The 12,684-nt window shown below is 56.9% G+C and overlaps 1 protein-coding gene across 1 annotated transcript in view; it reads left to right on the forward strand.

Moving 5' to 3' along the window:
- SEMA6B (semaphorin 6B) overlaps positions 1–12,684 on the forward strand; it is a 28,024-nt gene that overhangs the window by 920 nt on the left and 14,420 nt on the right. The window lies entirely within an intron of this gene.

Consider the following 12,684-nt stretch of genomic DNA (forward strand, 5'->3'; position numbering starts at 1 on the left):
TTAATGGCACCGCAGCTGGGGGGGGGCCTGGATTGTTGACTGGGGGCCTGTATGTGGAGCTATAATGGGGGTTCTGTCGGCACCGCAACGGGTGGAGGTTTTGTCCGAGGGGGCCGTAGGAAGCACAATAATGGGGGCTTGCGGCTGCGCCGCTGGATTAGGGCCCAGGTGGGGGGTTCAGGGCAGGCAGGGGGCCTGCTGGCCGGGGGTGGGAGGTGGTGCTGGGGGGCGGGGCCCTGGGCGCTAAGTCGAGGGCCCCCCGGGGCTGGTGCGGTGGTCCCGGCGAGGTGAGGCCCCTCCGCCCTACTCCGCGGTCCAGCCGCCGCACCTTGGGCGCCCCTGAACGAGTCCAGGGCCCGGGCCGCGGGGGAGGGGCCGCGGTGGGGGGAGAGAGTCAGCCGGTCCGGATCCCCCCCGCTGCAGTGGGAGCCCAGGGGTTCGGGGCCCCCCAAGAGCTGACAAAGGGACAAAGAAAGCGTCTCTCTCCGAGAGCGCTGGGAGGGGTGGGGGGCGCCGAGTGTGGCCCCCTCCCGTGGGCGCTGATTGGTCTCCAGGGCAGGGGTCACGTGCCCCCTGTCCCGCTCTCCCCCTCGGAGTGCCCTCCGAGTTTGGGGCACCTCCGCCCTGCTCTGCCCCTGCCCGGACGTGTAGACGCTGAAGCTGGGAGTTTTTGCAAGCGTCCTGGGGCTGGGGGCGATTCCCAGACCCTCAACTCCTGTTTGGCCCTCTTTGGCTGAGGTCTTTGGCATCCTCCCCCTGAGGCTGTCATCTTTGACCCCCAGACTGGAGGGGAACTGGGGCTTGGGGTTAGGGGATTGGGCCCTTAAGTTTTGGGGATCTCTTTTGGGTTTAAGGAGGAAGGGGGGGACCAATGGCTGGGGCTTCAGAAGAGCCCCCCAGTTTGCAAAATTGCATTGCTTCATATTTTTCTGGGTCCCCTCAGCTTCTCAAGGGTACAGCGCACTCTCCAAAATCAAAGTTCAGTACCCCCGGGGCATCCCCTCCCCTACAGACGCTGGCCAGTCCCTTTCCCACATCCTAGTAGATACATTTTCTTTCAAGGATGAAATTTTGAAATTTTTTAATGTATCTGAGCAATTGCTGAAACTCTATTTAGACAGAGTACAGGGTGTGGGGAGAGGCTGGGAGTTATAGGTGGGGTCAGGATTCTCCTGGGAGGGGGTCCTGAGCTCTTCGGGAAGGTACCTGGGGGGGGGGTCCCTGTGGCACAGAGGACCTTGGATATCGGGTAGGTGGCAGCCTGGCAGGAGACTCATTAAACTGTAGCGTGTCCACCCTGAACTGGCCCATTCCCGAGAACAGACAGGGAGACTGAGGCCCAGGGAGGCGGCAGAATGGGTGGAGAGGGAAGCCAGGCCTCTCCACTGCTGGGGCTGTTAGATGGGGTCAAGGGGGAAAGGAGCCTCCACATCTGCTGAAACCCAAAATGCCAGCCCAAAAGTTTCCTTGGAAACCCCGGTCCCCCACCCAGCCGACCTGGGCAGGGAAGAAATTAGACCTGGAGCTTCCAACGCCCCACCCCTCTCCAAAGAAAAAAAAGCATCATGGAGAAGGCTGGGGCCTGAGAGGAGGAGTGCTGCTGTGTGGCCTCAGACAGGTCTCTAGCCCTCTCTGGGCTGCCATCTCCCCAGAAGGTTTTAGGACCTGAGTGGAGGGAGATAAGGCAGAGAGAGGTCCCAAGGAATACCCTGGATTTGTAACCTCTCCCTCCAGTCCCCACCTGCCTTCTGCCAGGGCTGAGCACCCATGGGGCCTAAGGGTCCTGTCTCCTCCTCTGCTTTGAGGTGAGAGCACGACTCCCAGCGGAGGTATTGAGTCACCAGGGAGGGGCCATTCACTTCTGTCCTCTGGTCAAAGAAGATGCTGGAGATGTGAGCTGCAGGAGGGTTTGGCATCTGCAGCGGCTGCCCAGGGCTTGAGCCGAGAGTTGCTGGGGTTACCGGGGGCTGGACCAGGAAGATAGAAATCAAACTGTCCTTGCAAAGGTGACCCTGACGTCAGCTGGCGGGACAGGTAAGCTGGGTCCCCCGGGGCTGAAGGATGTGCCGGTCGTTGCCCATCTCCCAGGAAGGAGAGTGTCCCTAACTGACCCTGTGGTGTGGCCCTGTCCTGTGTGCCCAGCCCTTTGCCAGATGATGATGGGGAACCCAGAGAGGACTCAGCCGGGGTCAGGACAGGTGGAAGCAGGGATGCCAGTGCCAGCATCCCCTGCCTGGAGGAGGGGATGCTGGCACTGGCCTTGAGGGGTGAGAAGGTGGTTGCCAGGAGGCGAGGGGGTCAGGGATTCCAGGATGAGGGAGCAGTGGGGAAAACCACGGAGGGGTGTGTTTGGGGACTCCTGAGTGACTGGGCTATTTTAAGGGTGGGAGACAATAAACAATGAGGCCTGAGAGGTGACGGGGGCCGCGGATGCCAAGCTGGGGAGCGGGCTTTATCCCGAGGGTAATAGGGAGCCATCGAAGATCTTAGAGCAGGGGAGGGAATGCGCCACGTTTCAGACCTTGAGCAGCTGTGGGGAAGGAAGGATAGCTACCAGGAGACAGGTTTTCCAGAATGCTGGAAAAATGTTTAGGATACAGTGATTCCAAAATTCTAAGCCATTTAAGGGGCTGCAGATTCTCAAGACTGATTCATCCAAGACCCAGCAGTGATTGGGGTTGACCGTGGGTGGGGCCTCATTTAGCAGAAACAGGGACACTGAGGCTCATGGCAGCCTGGGAGGGGGCCCCGGGAGGCCCCGGCCGTCTGCCCCACATCCTGTGGTCAAATTATCTAGGAGTCGGCTTCAGGGAACAGACCCGCACGCTAGATACCCCCGCCATTGTGATCGGTGTAGGTTTGGCTTGCCAGAGCCAGGGTTTGATGTGTGGCCTGAGAGGTCTGGGCCTGAGCCACATAATTCTCTCTTATTATCACAGTCATTCATCACCTGCCCTTGAGGGATGTCCAGATGAAGTGGCAGGCATTAGAATGTGCTAAGGAGGTGACTTGGGAGGCCAAGGACCCCTCTTCCATCTCTTTGGGCAGGGATACAGGGGTGGCCCCCTACAAGCCACCCTTGAAGCTCCTTCACTGGCCCCAGGGTCCAAAGGTGGTAGCCCCAGGGCCTACTGGGAGGGAAGCCCAGTCTAGTGAGGACTACATTTCCCAGGATGCATTTTGTCCCAGGCTGAGCCTGCCTTCCAAGGGCTGACCTAGGAGAGAACTTCCCAACTGCAGGATCCCAGAGAGGATTGTGGGTACATGGGTTTTCAGGAGGGCCCAGGGGGAGACCTGGTCCAGAGCGGTAGGGGAGGTCAGTCACTAAACAGATGCTCCCAGTGGCCTCTGTGTGCCTGGCCCTGGGCTGGGTGATGCTGGGATTGCAGAGAGGGAGATTTAGCTCTAGTGCCTGGTTGGCCCTCAAGGTTCTTCCAGGCTCAGGGAGGGGAAACAGGCTTGGCTACATGGGATCAGAGTTGGGGCAAAACGGGGCTGAGGAAAGCTGGCTCTTCCCAGTGGATCAGAGAAGATGCATCGAGGAGGGGCATTGCCCCTAGGACCATGACGGATGTGTAGGAGTTCACCAGGGGGGAAGCCACATGTTTTCTGATAGTTTTAGAACCTTCTCCCTTTCCTGAAGGCCCAGTAAGAATCCCCTGGGGCAGTTGAGACAGCCCCTCTGAATTTTTGCCTTTAGAGATTGCCACAACAGTTGGATCAGACTTACCTGGGTTGGAATTCATCTCTTCATTCACTCACTCCCTCATGCCCCCTCTCTAAGCCTCAGTTTCCCCATCTGTGAAACATGGATGCTGTACTCTCTCCCTTAGGGTTGAACATTTAAACAAGAGGATGCAGGGGAAATGCCAGCTCTGGACCTGTTCTTTTCTTACTCTAGAAAAAGGAATAATTTTGAAAAGAAGAAGCTTGTGGCCTCTGGTCCTCATCTCATTGAGAGCTGTGGGGTCTTTGCTCTCATTTCATGAGTTGACAGATATTTAATGACTGCCTACTATGTGCCAGGTGCTGGGAACCCAGCAATGACCAAGGCAGACCAGGCCCTGCCCTTGCCAAGCTCACACTAGATGGGAACATGGATACTAACTCAGGAAAGAAAGTGAATCGAGTATAACAAGTGCCCCGAGGACAATGACACTGAGAAGGGCGGGGCTGTTTTAGCTGATGATGTCAGGGAGGGTGTCTCTGAGGAGGTGGTGTTTGAGCTGAGACCTGGAAAATGAAAAGGAGCCAGTCATGCAGAGAACTGGAAGAGCCTTCCCGGCAGAGGGCACAGCCCGTGCAAAGGCCCTGGGGCAGGACCGTGCATGGTATGTTGGAGGAACAGTGAGGAGGCCCCTGTGTCTGGAGCAGAGTGAGCAAGGGGGAGAGAGGGAGGAGGGGAGGGCAGGGAGGGGACAGCGCAGGTCATGCAGGTCCCTGTGGGCCACAGGGAGGACTTGGGCTTTTATCCCAGTGAGGTGGGAGCCCTGGAGGACTCTGGGCAGAGGAGAGGCGGGGCCTGACTCAAGTGCTCACAGGCGCCTTTTGGCTGCTGCAGGGAGCACAGGCTGTGGGCAGCAAGGGCCAGAGCTGGGGGATCAGGGTGGAGGGGTCTGCGCTTGTCCAGATGAACCATGATGGGGGCCAGCCAGGGTGAGGCAGTAGAGGGGAAACGAAGTGGGTGGATCAGGGTAGATTTTGGACTTGCTAGATGTGGGGGACTGAGAGCCCCTTTCTCTGGGGGCACATAGTGCTAAGGTTAAGAATGTGGTGTCTGGACCATATGGCCTGGGTTCAAAAACAAGTCTGGCCTTTTCCTAGCTGTGCAACCTTGGGCACATTACTTGCCCACTCTGGGCTGCCTACAATTCCTCACCTGTAAAATGGTGAGGAAACCCTTCCTACCTACCCCACCAGTACTTTCTGCAAAGCCCTTTGCACAGGGCTTGGAACACAATAGGTGCTCTATAAATGTTTGCTGTTATTCCCCTTTGAATGTCTACGTCCCAGGGTCTGGGAAGAAATGAGGCACAGATTGGGGTGGCAAATTCCCCTAGGTCACCCAGCAAAACGGGGGCCCCTGTCCCCTCGCCGTTTTGCTCCACTGATACACAGTCCTCACGCCCCAGCCCCCAGAACCCACATCACTCTGCCAGCATCTCCACCATTCCTGAGCCCTGACTCACCAGGGCTTGTGGTCCACTATGACCCCAGGACCATCCCCCAGGACCCATTTCCCGCCTTTGTCTTCTTCAAGTTCATCGTCAGGTCTTCCGTTCCCAGCAGCACTTGGCACGGCCCCTCCTGCCTCCCGCCCAGCATCGCTCAGTGGTGTCCCCCTCCAGACCTGCCTTTCTGGTCTCATCCCACTTGGGGATCCCTGTGGCCTCCCAGACAGGGCCTCTAGGGAGGGACAGTGACTGGGGGACTTCTGGTTGGGAGGAACAGCCTGGGGGAGAGGAGGGCTCCCAGAACACCAAGTGAGAGGGGCCGGGCTCACCATCTTCTGCTTCCTCCAGGTTGAGGACCCCAAGGGCAGGGACCAGATCTGTTTGCCCTCCCTAAGGTGGAGCCCCCTAGAGCCGAACCTTACTCCCCTCTGTCCCCCAAAGCTGGGTCCCAAGAGCAGCACCCTGCTCTTCTGTGTTTCCTCCAAATTGTGGTTGAGACCCAGGGTACATTTGCCCCCAGGCCGGCTCAGGGCCCCCCACTTGGGAATCTGTGGGTTCCTGGCCCCCAAGCCCCAGCGCCATCCCGGATTCCCTAGGAGCCCCCAGCCCCCTCGAGTGGCCCCCTCCCAGGCCCCCTAATTACCCGCTGGGTATAAATGACACTTTAATTTCCTCGGAATGGTCGCCGCATCACCAAGAAAGCAGCGCCCCCCTTCCCCATTCCTAATTACAAGTTGCTGCTTCCGATTTGCCTCCTGGCAGCCCAATTTCCAAACAGTGATTAAAACTAATTACCCAGGAGCACCCCCTGTCTATCTGGCTGGGAGCCCCGGGGACCTGTCCATGTCCCCCACTCAAGGTCCTGCTTCTGCCACCTGGTCTCCCCACCGGCTCTCTGAGTGGCCTGGCACTGGGGCAGCCTCTCTCTGGGTCTCTGCTTGCTTTTCTGCAAAATGTGCAATTAGGCTGTGCAGCCTCGTTGACAGATGGCGGCACATTGTGGGCACTCGGTAAATGTCAGCAAGAGGCAGTTTAGCCACGTGGCCTGGGTTCGAATCCCAGCTACACCCTCCTGTGCTGTGAGACCTTGGCCAAGTGTCTTAACCTCTCTGAGCCTGAGTTTTTCCCCTCTGTGAAATGGGGATAATGGTGCTGGTCGCTGCCTCATAGGGTTGGCGTGGGCAGGAAACCAGTTCAAACATGTGAAAGGCTTGGTCCAGCAGCTGGCACACAGTAGGGGCTTCATCAAATTTTAGCTTAAATCCCTGCCCTGCTGCGCTGCTGCGGGATCCACCGGGGAGTCGGCTCGGGTACTCTGAGCACCATCCTCTTTAAATGAGATGCTCAGCATTCATTGGGTGCTTACTGCATGCCCGGCTCTGTGCATGATCCTGGTCAGGGCTGAATCCCCAGCCATGTTGGCACATGGTAGGTGCTCAGGAAGTCTGGAATAAACAGATCCTTGTAGCTCTTTCACAAATTGGATCTTTTTGTGGGACATGCATTCAGCCAGTATTTGTTGAGGGCCTACTGTGCACCAGACCCCTTGCCCCCGTGGAGCCAATGTTCTCATCCCTGATTTACAGAGGCAGAAGCAAACCCAGAGAGGGGAAGGATGTAACCCTAGGCTGCACAGCAGTCAATAGTTTATTAAGCACGTACTCTCTGGAGTTCATTTACCCATCATGATAACCCGTTGGGGATGGTTATCGTGCTCAAGTCCCTGATGGGGAAGCAGAGGTTCCGGGAACTGAGAACACAGGGAGGAAGGCTGAGGACCAAGGGGATGTGCTGGCCGCCTCCCAGGCTGGGGAGGGATGAGTTAACCAGCTTGGTGCGAACGTTGCGGGGCGAGGGAGCCCCTCTCCTCAGCGCCCCCATGGCCTGGGCCCCGAGGGACTCCCTCTGGCTAGTCTGCCAAGTTCCTAGACAGCCCCGGAGCCCGGCTGGGCTGCACTGGGGGCAACTGAGGCAGGTGGAGGAGGCAGCTGTAAGCAGAGCTGGTAACTAGACCTGGACGACGCAGGGGCCCGGCTGCCTGGCCAGGTTACTCGATCCCCTTGGGGACGCCGGGCCCCGGAGCTGGAATCCTGGGGCGGCCGGGCTGACAGGAGCTCCTTCCATAGAACTGGAGACGGGCATCCCGCCCCCATCCTTGCCATGGCAGATGGAGAAACAGGGGCTCCGAGCCTGGCCTGGGGTCACTGAGTCACCTGCTGTGGTATGGAGAGGCCCAGAGAGGGCAAGCTGCTGGCCCAAGGTCACCCAGCAAGGTCATTTCACAGAGAGTAAACACGTGTGCCAGGCCCTGTCCTAGTGCCTTATTTTACAGCTGAGAAAATTGAGGCTCTGTGTCTTGTCTGGAAAAGGGGGAAAGTCCCAGGGCTCCTCTCTTATGATGTGGCAGCCTCCCCGCCCATTGGCATCTTCTTGCTGTTCCTTTGATGGTTCCACCCTCCAGGGCTTTGCCTTTTCAGTTCCCTCTCCGGGAGGTCCCCTGACCACCAGCCAAAGCAGCCCCTTTGCCATCACTCTCCATCATTCTCTGCATTTTCATCTTCAGGCTTCGATATCATTGTCAGAAGCTGAGTTCCGTTTTTTGGTAATGCGTGTACCCCTATCTCCCCACTGGACTGGGAACCCCCCAAAGGCAGGGCTTTGCAAGTGTCTTGGCCATCGCTGCGTCCCCATGCTGGGAACAGTGTCTGGCACACAACTGGTGCTCAGTAATTGCTCGTCCAATGAGTGAATGAATAGCTTCCAATTTGGGGTACAAAGAGCCAGAGCTGGTCACAGATGCTGCCAAGTTGGTGAGGTTGGGTGGAGCCGAGGGCGGGATCATGGCTGGGGGAGCCCGGGGAAACGGAGCTCCCCAGGGAAGGCAGTTAGAGAAGGCTTCCTGGAGGAGGGGACATCCCCGTGTAGACTTTTTTTGGGGGGTAGGGGGCTGCACCTCACGGCATGCAGAACTGCCCCAATCAGGGATCGAACCTATGCCCCTGCCATGGAAGCACAGAGTCTTAAACACTGGACCACCAGGGAAGTCCCAGGACTCAGCATTTCTAACCGCTCCCAAGTGAGGCTGCTGCTGCTGGTGGTCCAAGGACCATATTCGAAGTAACAGAGGGTCTAGAGGACCCTTTGAGAGTGTGACACTGGACCCCAGGTGGGAGGTGGGTGCATGGGGAGGGAAGGGGTTGCTAGAGTCCAGGGGGTGGGGGTGGAGACCTGAAATAAGGAGGGAGCCATGTGGGTATCTGAGAGAAAAGGCTTTCAGGAGTGAGGAACAGCCCGTGCAAAGGCCCTGGGGCAGGACCAGGCCTGGTGTGTCAGAGGAACAGCGAGGAGGCTCACGTGTCTGAAGCGGAGTGAGCGAGGGGGAGAGAGGAAGGAGAGGGCGGCAGGGAGGGGACGCGGCAGGTCGCGCAGGGTCTTGTGGGCCCCAGGAGGACTTGGATTTTTACTGGGAGGTAGGAGGGAGCCCTGGAGGGCTGGGGGCAGAGGAGGGGCGGGGCCTGACTCGGGTGCTCACGCGCGCCCTCTGGTGGCGGCTGCGGGGAGGACAGACTGTGGGGATGAAGGGTGCGAGCTGTGGACCGGGTGGAGGGGACTGTGGGGTCCAGGCAGGAGATGCTGGGGGCCGACCAGGAAACAGACTAGTGAGGGGTGAGAATTCTGGATGAATTTGGCAGACCCCACAGGGCTTGCTGGCGTTGGATGTGAGGGTGAGAAAAGAAGGGGCCGGTGCTGAAGGGAGTTGGTGGGGGGCTGACTCCCAGGTGGGGCCTGAGCCATTAGCGGAGGCAGGGAGCCTGTCCGTCAATAGATCAATTTGGTCTATGCGTTCAGCACCATTCCGGTGAAAATCCTAACAGGTTTTATGTTTTATGTTATTTGTTTTGGAACTTACCAGCTGATCCTAAAATGTATGCTGAAGCCCTGGGGTAGCCCAGGTAGCCCTGGCCAGGTGGGAAAAAATGTTCCAGAAGGAAATTTGAGCTTTTGACGAAGTTAGAGTAGCTAAGGCCATATGGTACCTGGGAACGTCGATGGGAGGGTGAAGCCAGGTGGCCTGAGGGGAGTTTCCATCCCTGCCTCAGTTTCCTCATCTGTATAGTGAGACTGTACCAAGGCTTGGAGTGATGGTTGGGAGGTCAGGCAGAGAGGCCGTGCCACAGCGCGAGCCCTCCCGGCTGGGGGCGGACCTCTGTCTCTTTGTGACCGTCCCTCCCACCCCCATGTGCATGGATGCACGTCTCCAGGGCTGCAGACAGGCAGACACATGGGTGCCCTGCACGCCAAGGGGTGCATACGCTGGCCACGCAGCTCCCCACGCCCGGCCCCGGGGTTGGGAGGTAGTGCGGCTCCCAGTGACCAGGTGCCAGGGCCCGCGGTGGGGCCACTTCCAGGCAGGTGGGCGCCGGGCAGCTGCTGGCAGAGATGCCTCGAGTTTCATGGAGAGCAGCAGATGGTCTTGGAGGGGTGGGAGAGGTGCCACCTCTCCGATAACCCCAGGTCAGGGGGGTAAACTGAGGCCAGGTGCAGTGGGTTGGCCCCGACGTGACCCAGACTCCCCCAAAGAGCATGTGGGGTTCAGCTCTGCATGATCGTCAAACTAACAAATGTCGATTGAGCGGGTTTCAGTCTTGGCTCCACTGTTTCCATTTGGGCAAGTGACTTCGCCTCTCTGTGCCTCAGTTTCCCCATCTGTGTAAGGGACACAGCACCCACCTCTCCGATGTGTTGTGCGGATCAAATGAGTTCATTTAAGTCCTTTGGACAGTGCCTGGCACATCACAAGTGCTTGGTGTTTGCTACTTTTATTCTTTATTGAGCTTCTACTGTATGCCAGGCCTTATGCTGGGCAGTGGGGACACAGTGGTGGCCAAGACAGACTCAGTCCCGCCCTCTCGGGGAGCTCAGAGTCCAGTGGGGAAGATGAACAGTTAACCAGGCATTTGGAAGATAGGGTGAGCAGGGCCCTCCTGCACAGGCAGGCAGGAGCCCAGAGGAAGTCAATCGGGGCTGATCTGGGGAGTCTTCCTGGAGGAGATGTCTGAGACCTGACGAGCGAGCGTGTTCACCAGGTTACTGGGAGCAGGAGGAAGGTGTTCCAAGCAGAGGGAACAGCATGTGCAGGTGCTCAGAGGTGAAGGAAGAGAGGGGACTTCATTTCAAGGGCCCTGGGGAGCCATAGAAGGGTTTAGAGCAGACGTTCTCAGCTGGGGGTGGTTTTGCCCCCCACGGGATACTGGGTGGTGTTTGGGGACATTTTTGGTTGTCGCAATTGAGGGATGCTCCTGGCATCGAGTGGGTGGGGGCCAGGAATGCTGCTCCACACCTGGCAGCGCCCAGAACCTCCCCACCCCAAAGAATGACCTGGCCCTGAATGTCAGCAGTGCCTAAGGGGAGAGACCCTGGTTTAGATCAGGGAAGAAACAAGTGAGATTTGGGTTCTAGAAAGATTCCTTTGCTACCTTGAGGAGGATACTGAAGGGGCGGGACTGGAAGCCAGGGGACCAGGTAGGGGGTGGGAGCTGGGCTATGGGGCCCTCAGGGCAGGGGAGGGACTGGGAGGCTGACACCCTTGTCTTTGGCTCAGGAACAATGGGGCTGGTAAGAAAAGCCCAGTTTGGGTTTCAGGGTTCCCAGGGTGGTTCTGAGGGGCTCGGGGCAGCTGTGGACAGAAGGAGGACAGGAACAGCCTTCTAGCCCCGAGTTGCTGCATCACAAAGTTATGAAAACCAGGAGAAAAAATGAGCCGTGAGGTCCCATCCCGACCTGGGGCCTCAGTCTTCCCATCTGTGAACTGGGTGTTAAATAACTGCTGGCCTCACTGGGTTGAGGGATGACGGAACGGCTGATTATTAATCTTGCCATGACCATTCGTACGCTCAACCCCCAGGAGCAAAATCCTGGTAGCAGAGAGCCCTGGGTTCAATCCAGCTGCCACATCCTCTCTGGTGGGTCGTGGCCCCTCAATCAGCCCCTCAGTTTCCCCATCTGCAAAATGGGCTGAATGTTATATCAACCGTACTAGAGCCATCATGGGTCTCCATGAAGCAATTCCTGGAAACCACCCAGCCCGGCCTCTGATACTCAATATACCAACGGCAACAACAACAATAATAATAATTAGCATTTACGGAGCACCTGCAGCATGCCAGACACTTTGCTAACACCCACCACAGGACTGTGAGGTCGACACTGTTACCATGCCCATTTCACAGATGAGAAGACTGAGGCCCAGAGGGGTGGAGTGACCTGTTCAGGGTCACCCAGCATGGACATAGCAGAGCTGGGATTTGAACCCTTATGGCCTTGGAGCCCCTCCCCTCACCACAATGCTGCATGGCCCACGAGTGGAAGCTGTTGTCCTGAAGTTTCTGAAGTTAAAAATTATTCTGATAAGACATGGGGTAGAAGGCACAGAGCACCACCTCACACCCATTAGGATGGCTGCTATCAAAAAACAGAAAATAGTGTTGGCAGGAGAAATTGGAATGCATGGGCAATGCCAGTGGGAATGTATAATGGTGCAGCCGCTGTGGAAAAGAGCATGGCAGTTCCTCCAAAAGTTAAACATAGACTCACCATACGATCCAGCAATTCCACTCCTGCATATACACCCAAAAGAATTGAAAGCAGGGTCTCAAAGAAATGTTTGCACACCCACGTTCATAGCCATTCACAACAGCCAAAAGGTGGAAGCAGCCCCAGTGTCCATCAACACGTGAATGGATAAATAAAATGTGGTCCGTCCACACAGTGGAATATTACTGAGCCTTAAAAAGTCAAGGTGTTCTGACACTCATCACAACATGGATGAACCTTGACGACATGATGCTCAGTGAGAGAATCCAGACACAGAAGGACAAACACTCTCTGAATCTACTTATGTGAGGTCCCTAGAGGAGTCACAACCACAGAGACAGGAAGTAGATGGTGGGGGCCAGGGGCTGGGGGAGGGGATGGGAAGTCAGTTAATGGGGACAGAGTTTCAGTTTGGGAAGATGAGAAAGTTCTGGAAATGGATGGTGGGGATGGTTGCACAAGAATGTGAATATACTTAGTGCCACTTAAAAATGGTTAAGATGGCAAACTTTGTTATACATTTTACCACAATGTTAAAAAAAAATGTTTAGGGACTTCCCTGGTGGTGCAGTGGTTAGGAATCCGCCTGCCAATGCAGGAGACACGAGTTCAAGCCCTGGTCCGGGAAGATCCCACATGCCGCGGAACACCGAAGCCTCTGCACCACAACTACTGAGCCTGTGCTCTGGAGCCCACGAGCCACAACTACTGAGCCCACACACCGCAACTACTGAAGCCCGCCCAGCTAGAGCCTGTGCTCCACAACAAGAGAAGCCACCGCAATTAGTAGCCTGCGCACCACAAGGAAGAGTAACCCCCTCTCGCCGCAACTAGAGAAAGCCCAGCGCCCAGCAACGAAGACCCAACGCAGCCATAAATAAATAAATAGATAGATAGATAGATAGATAGATAGATA

This window comes from Physeter macrocephalus, unplaced genomic scaffold (genome assembly GCF_002837175.3).
Source record: "Physeter macrocephalus isolate SW-GA unplaced genomic scaffold, ASM283717v5 random_24, whole genome shotgun sequence".
Lineage (NCBI taxonomy): Eukaryota > Metazoa > Chordata > Mammalia > Artiodactyla > Physeteridae > Physeter > Physeter macrocephalus.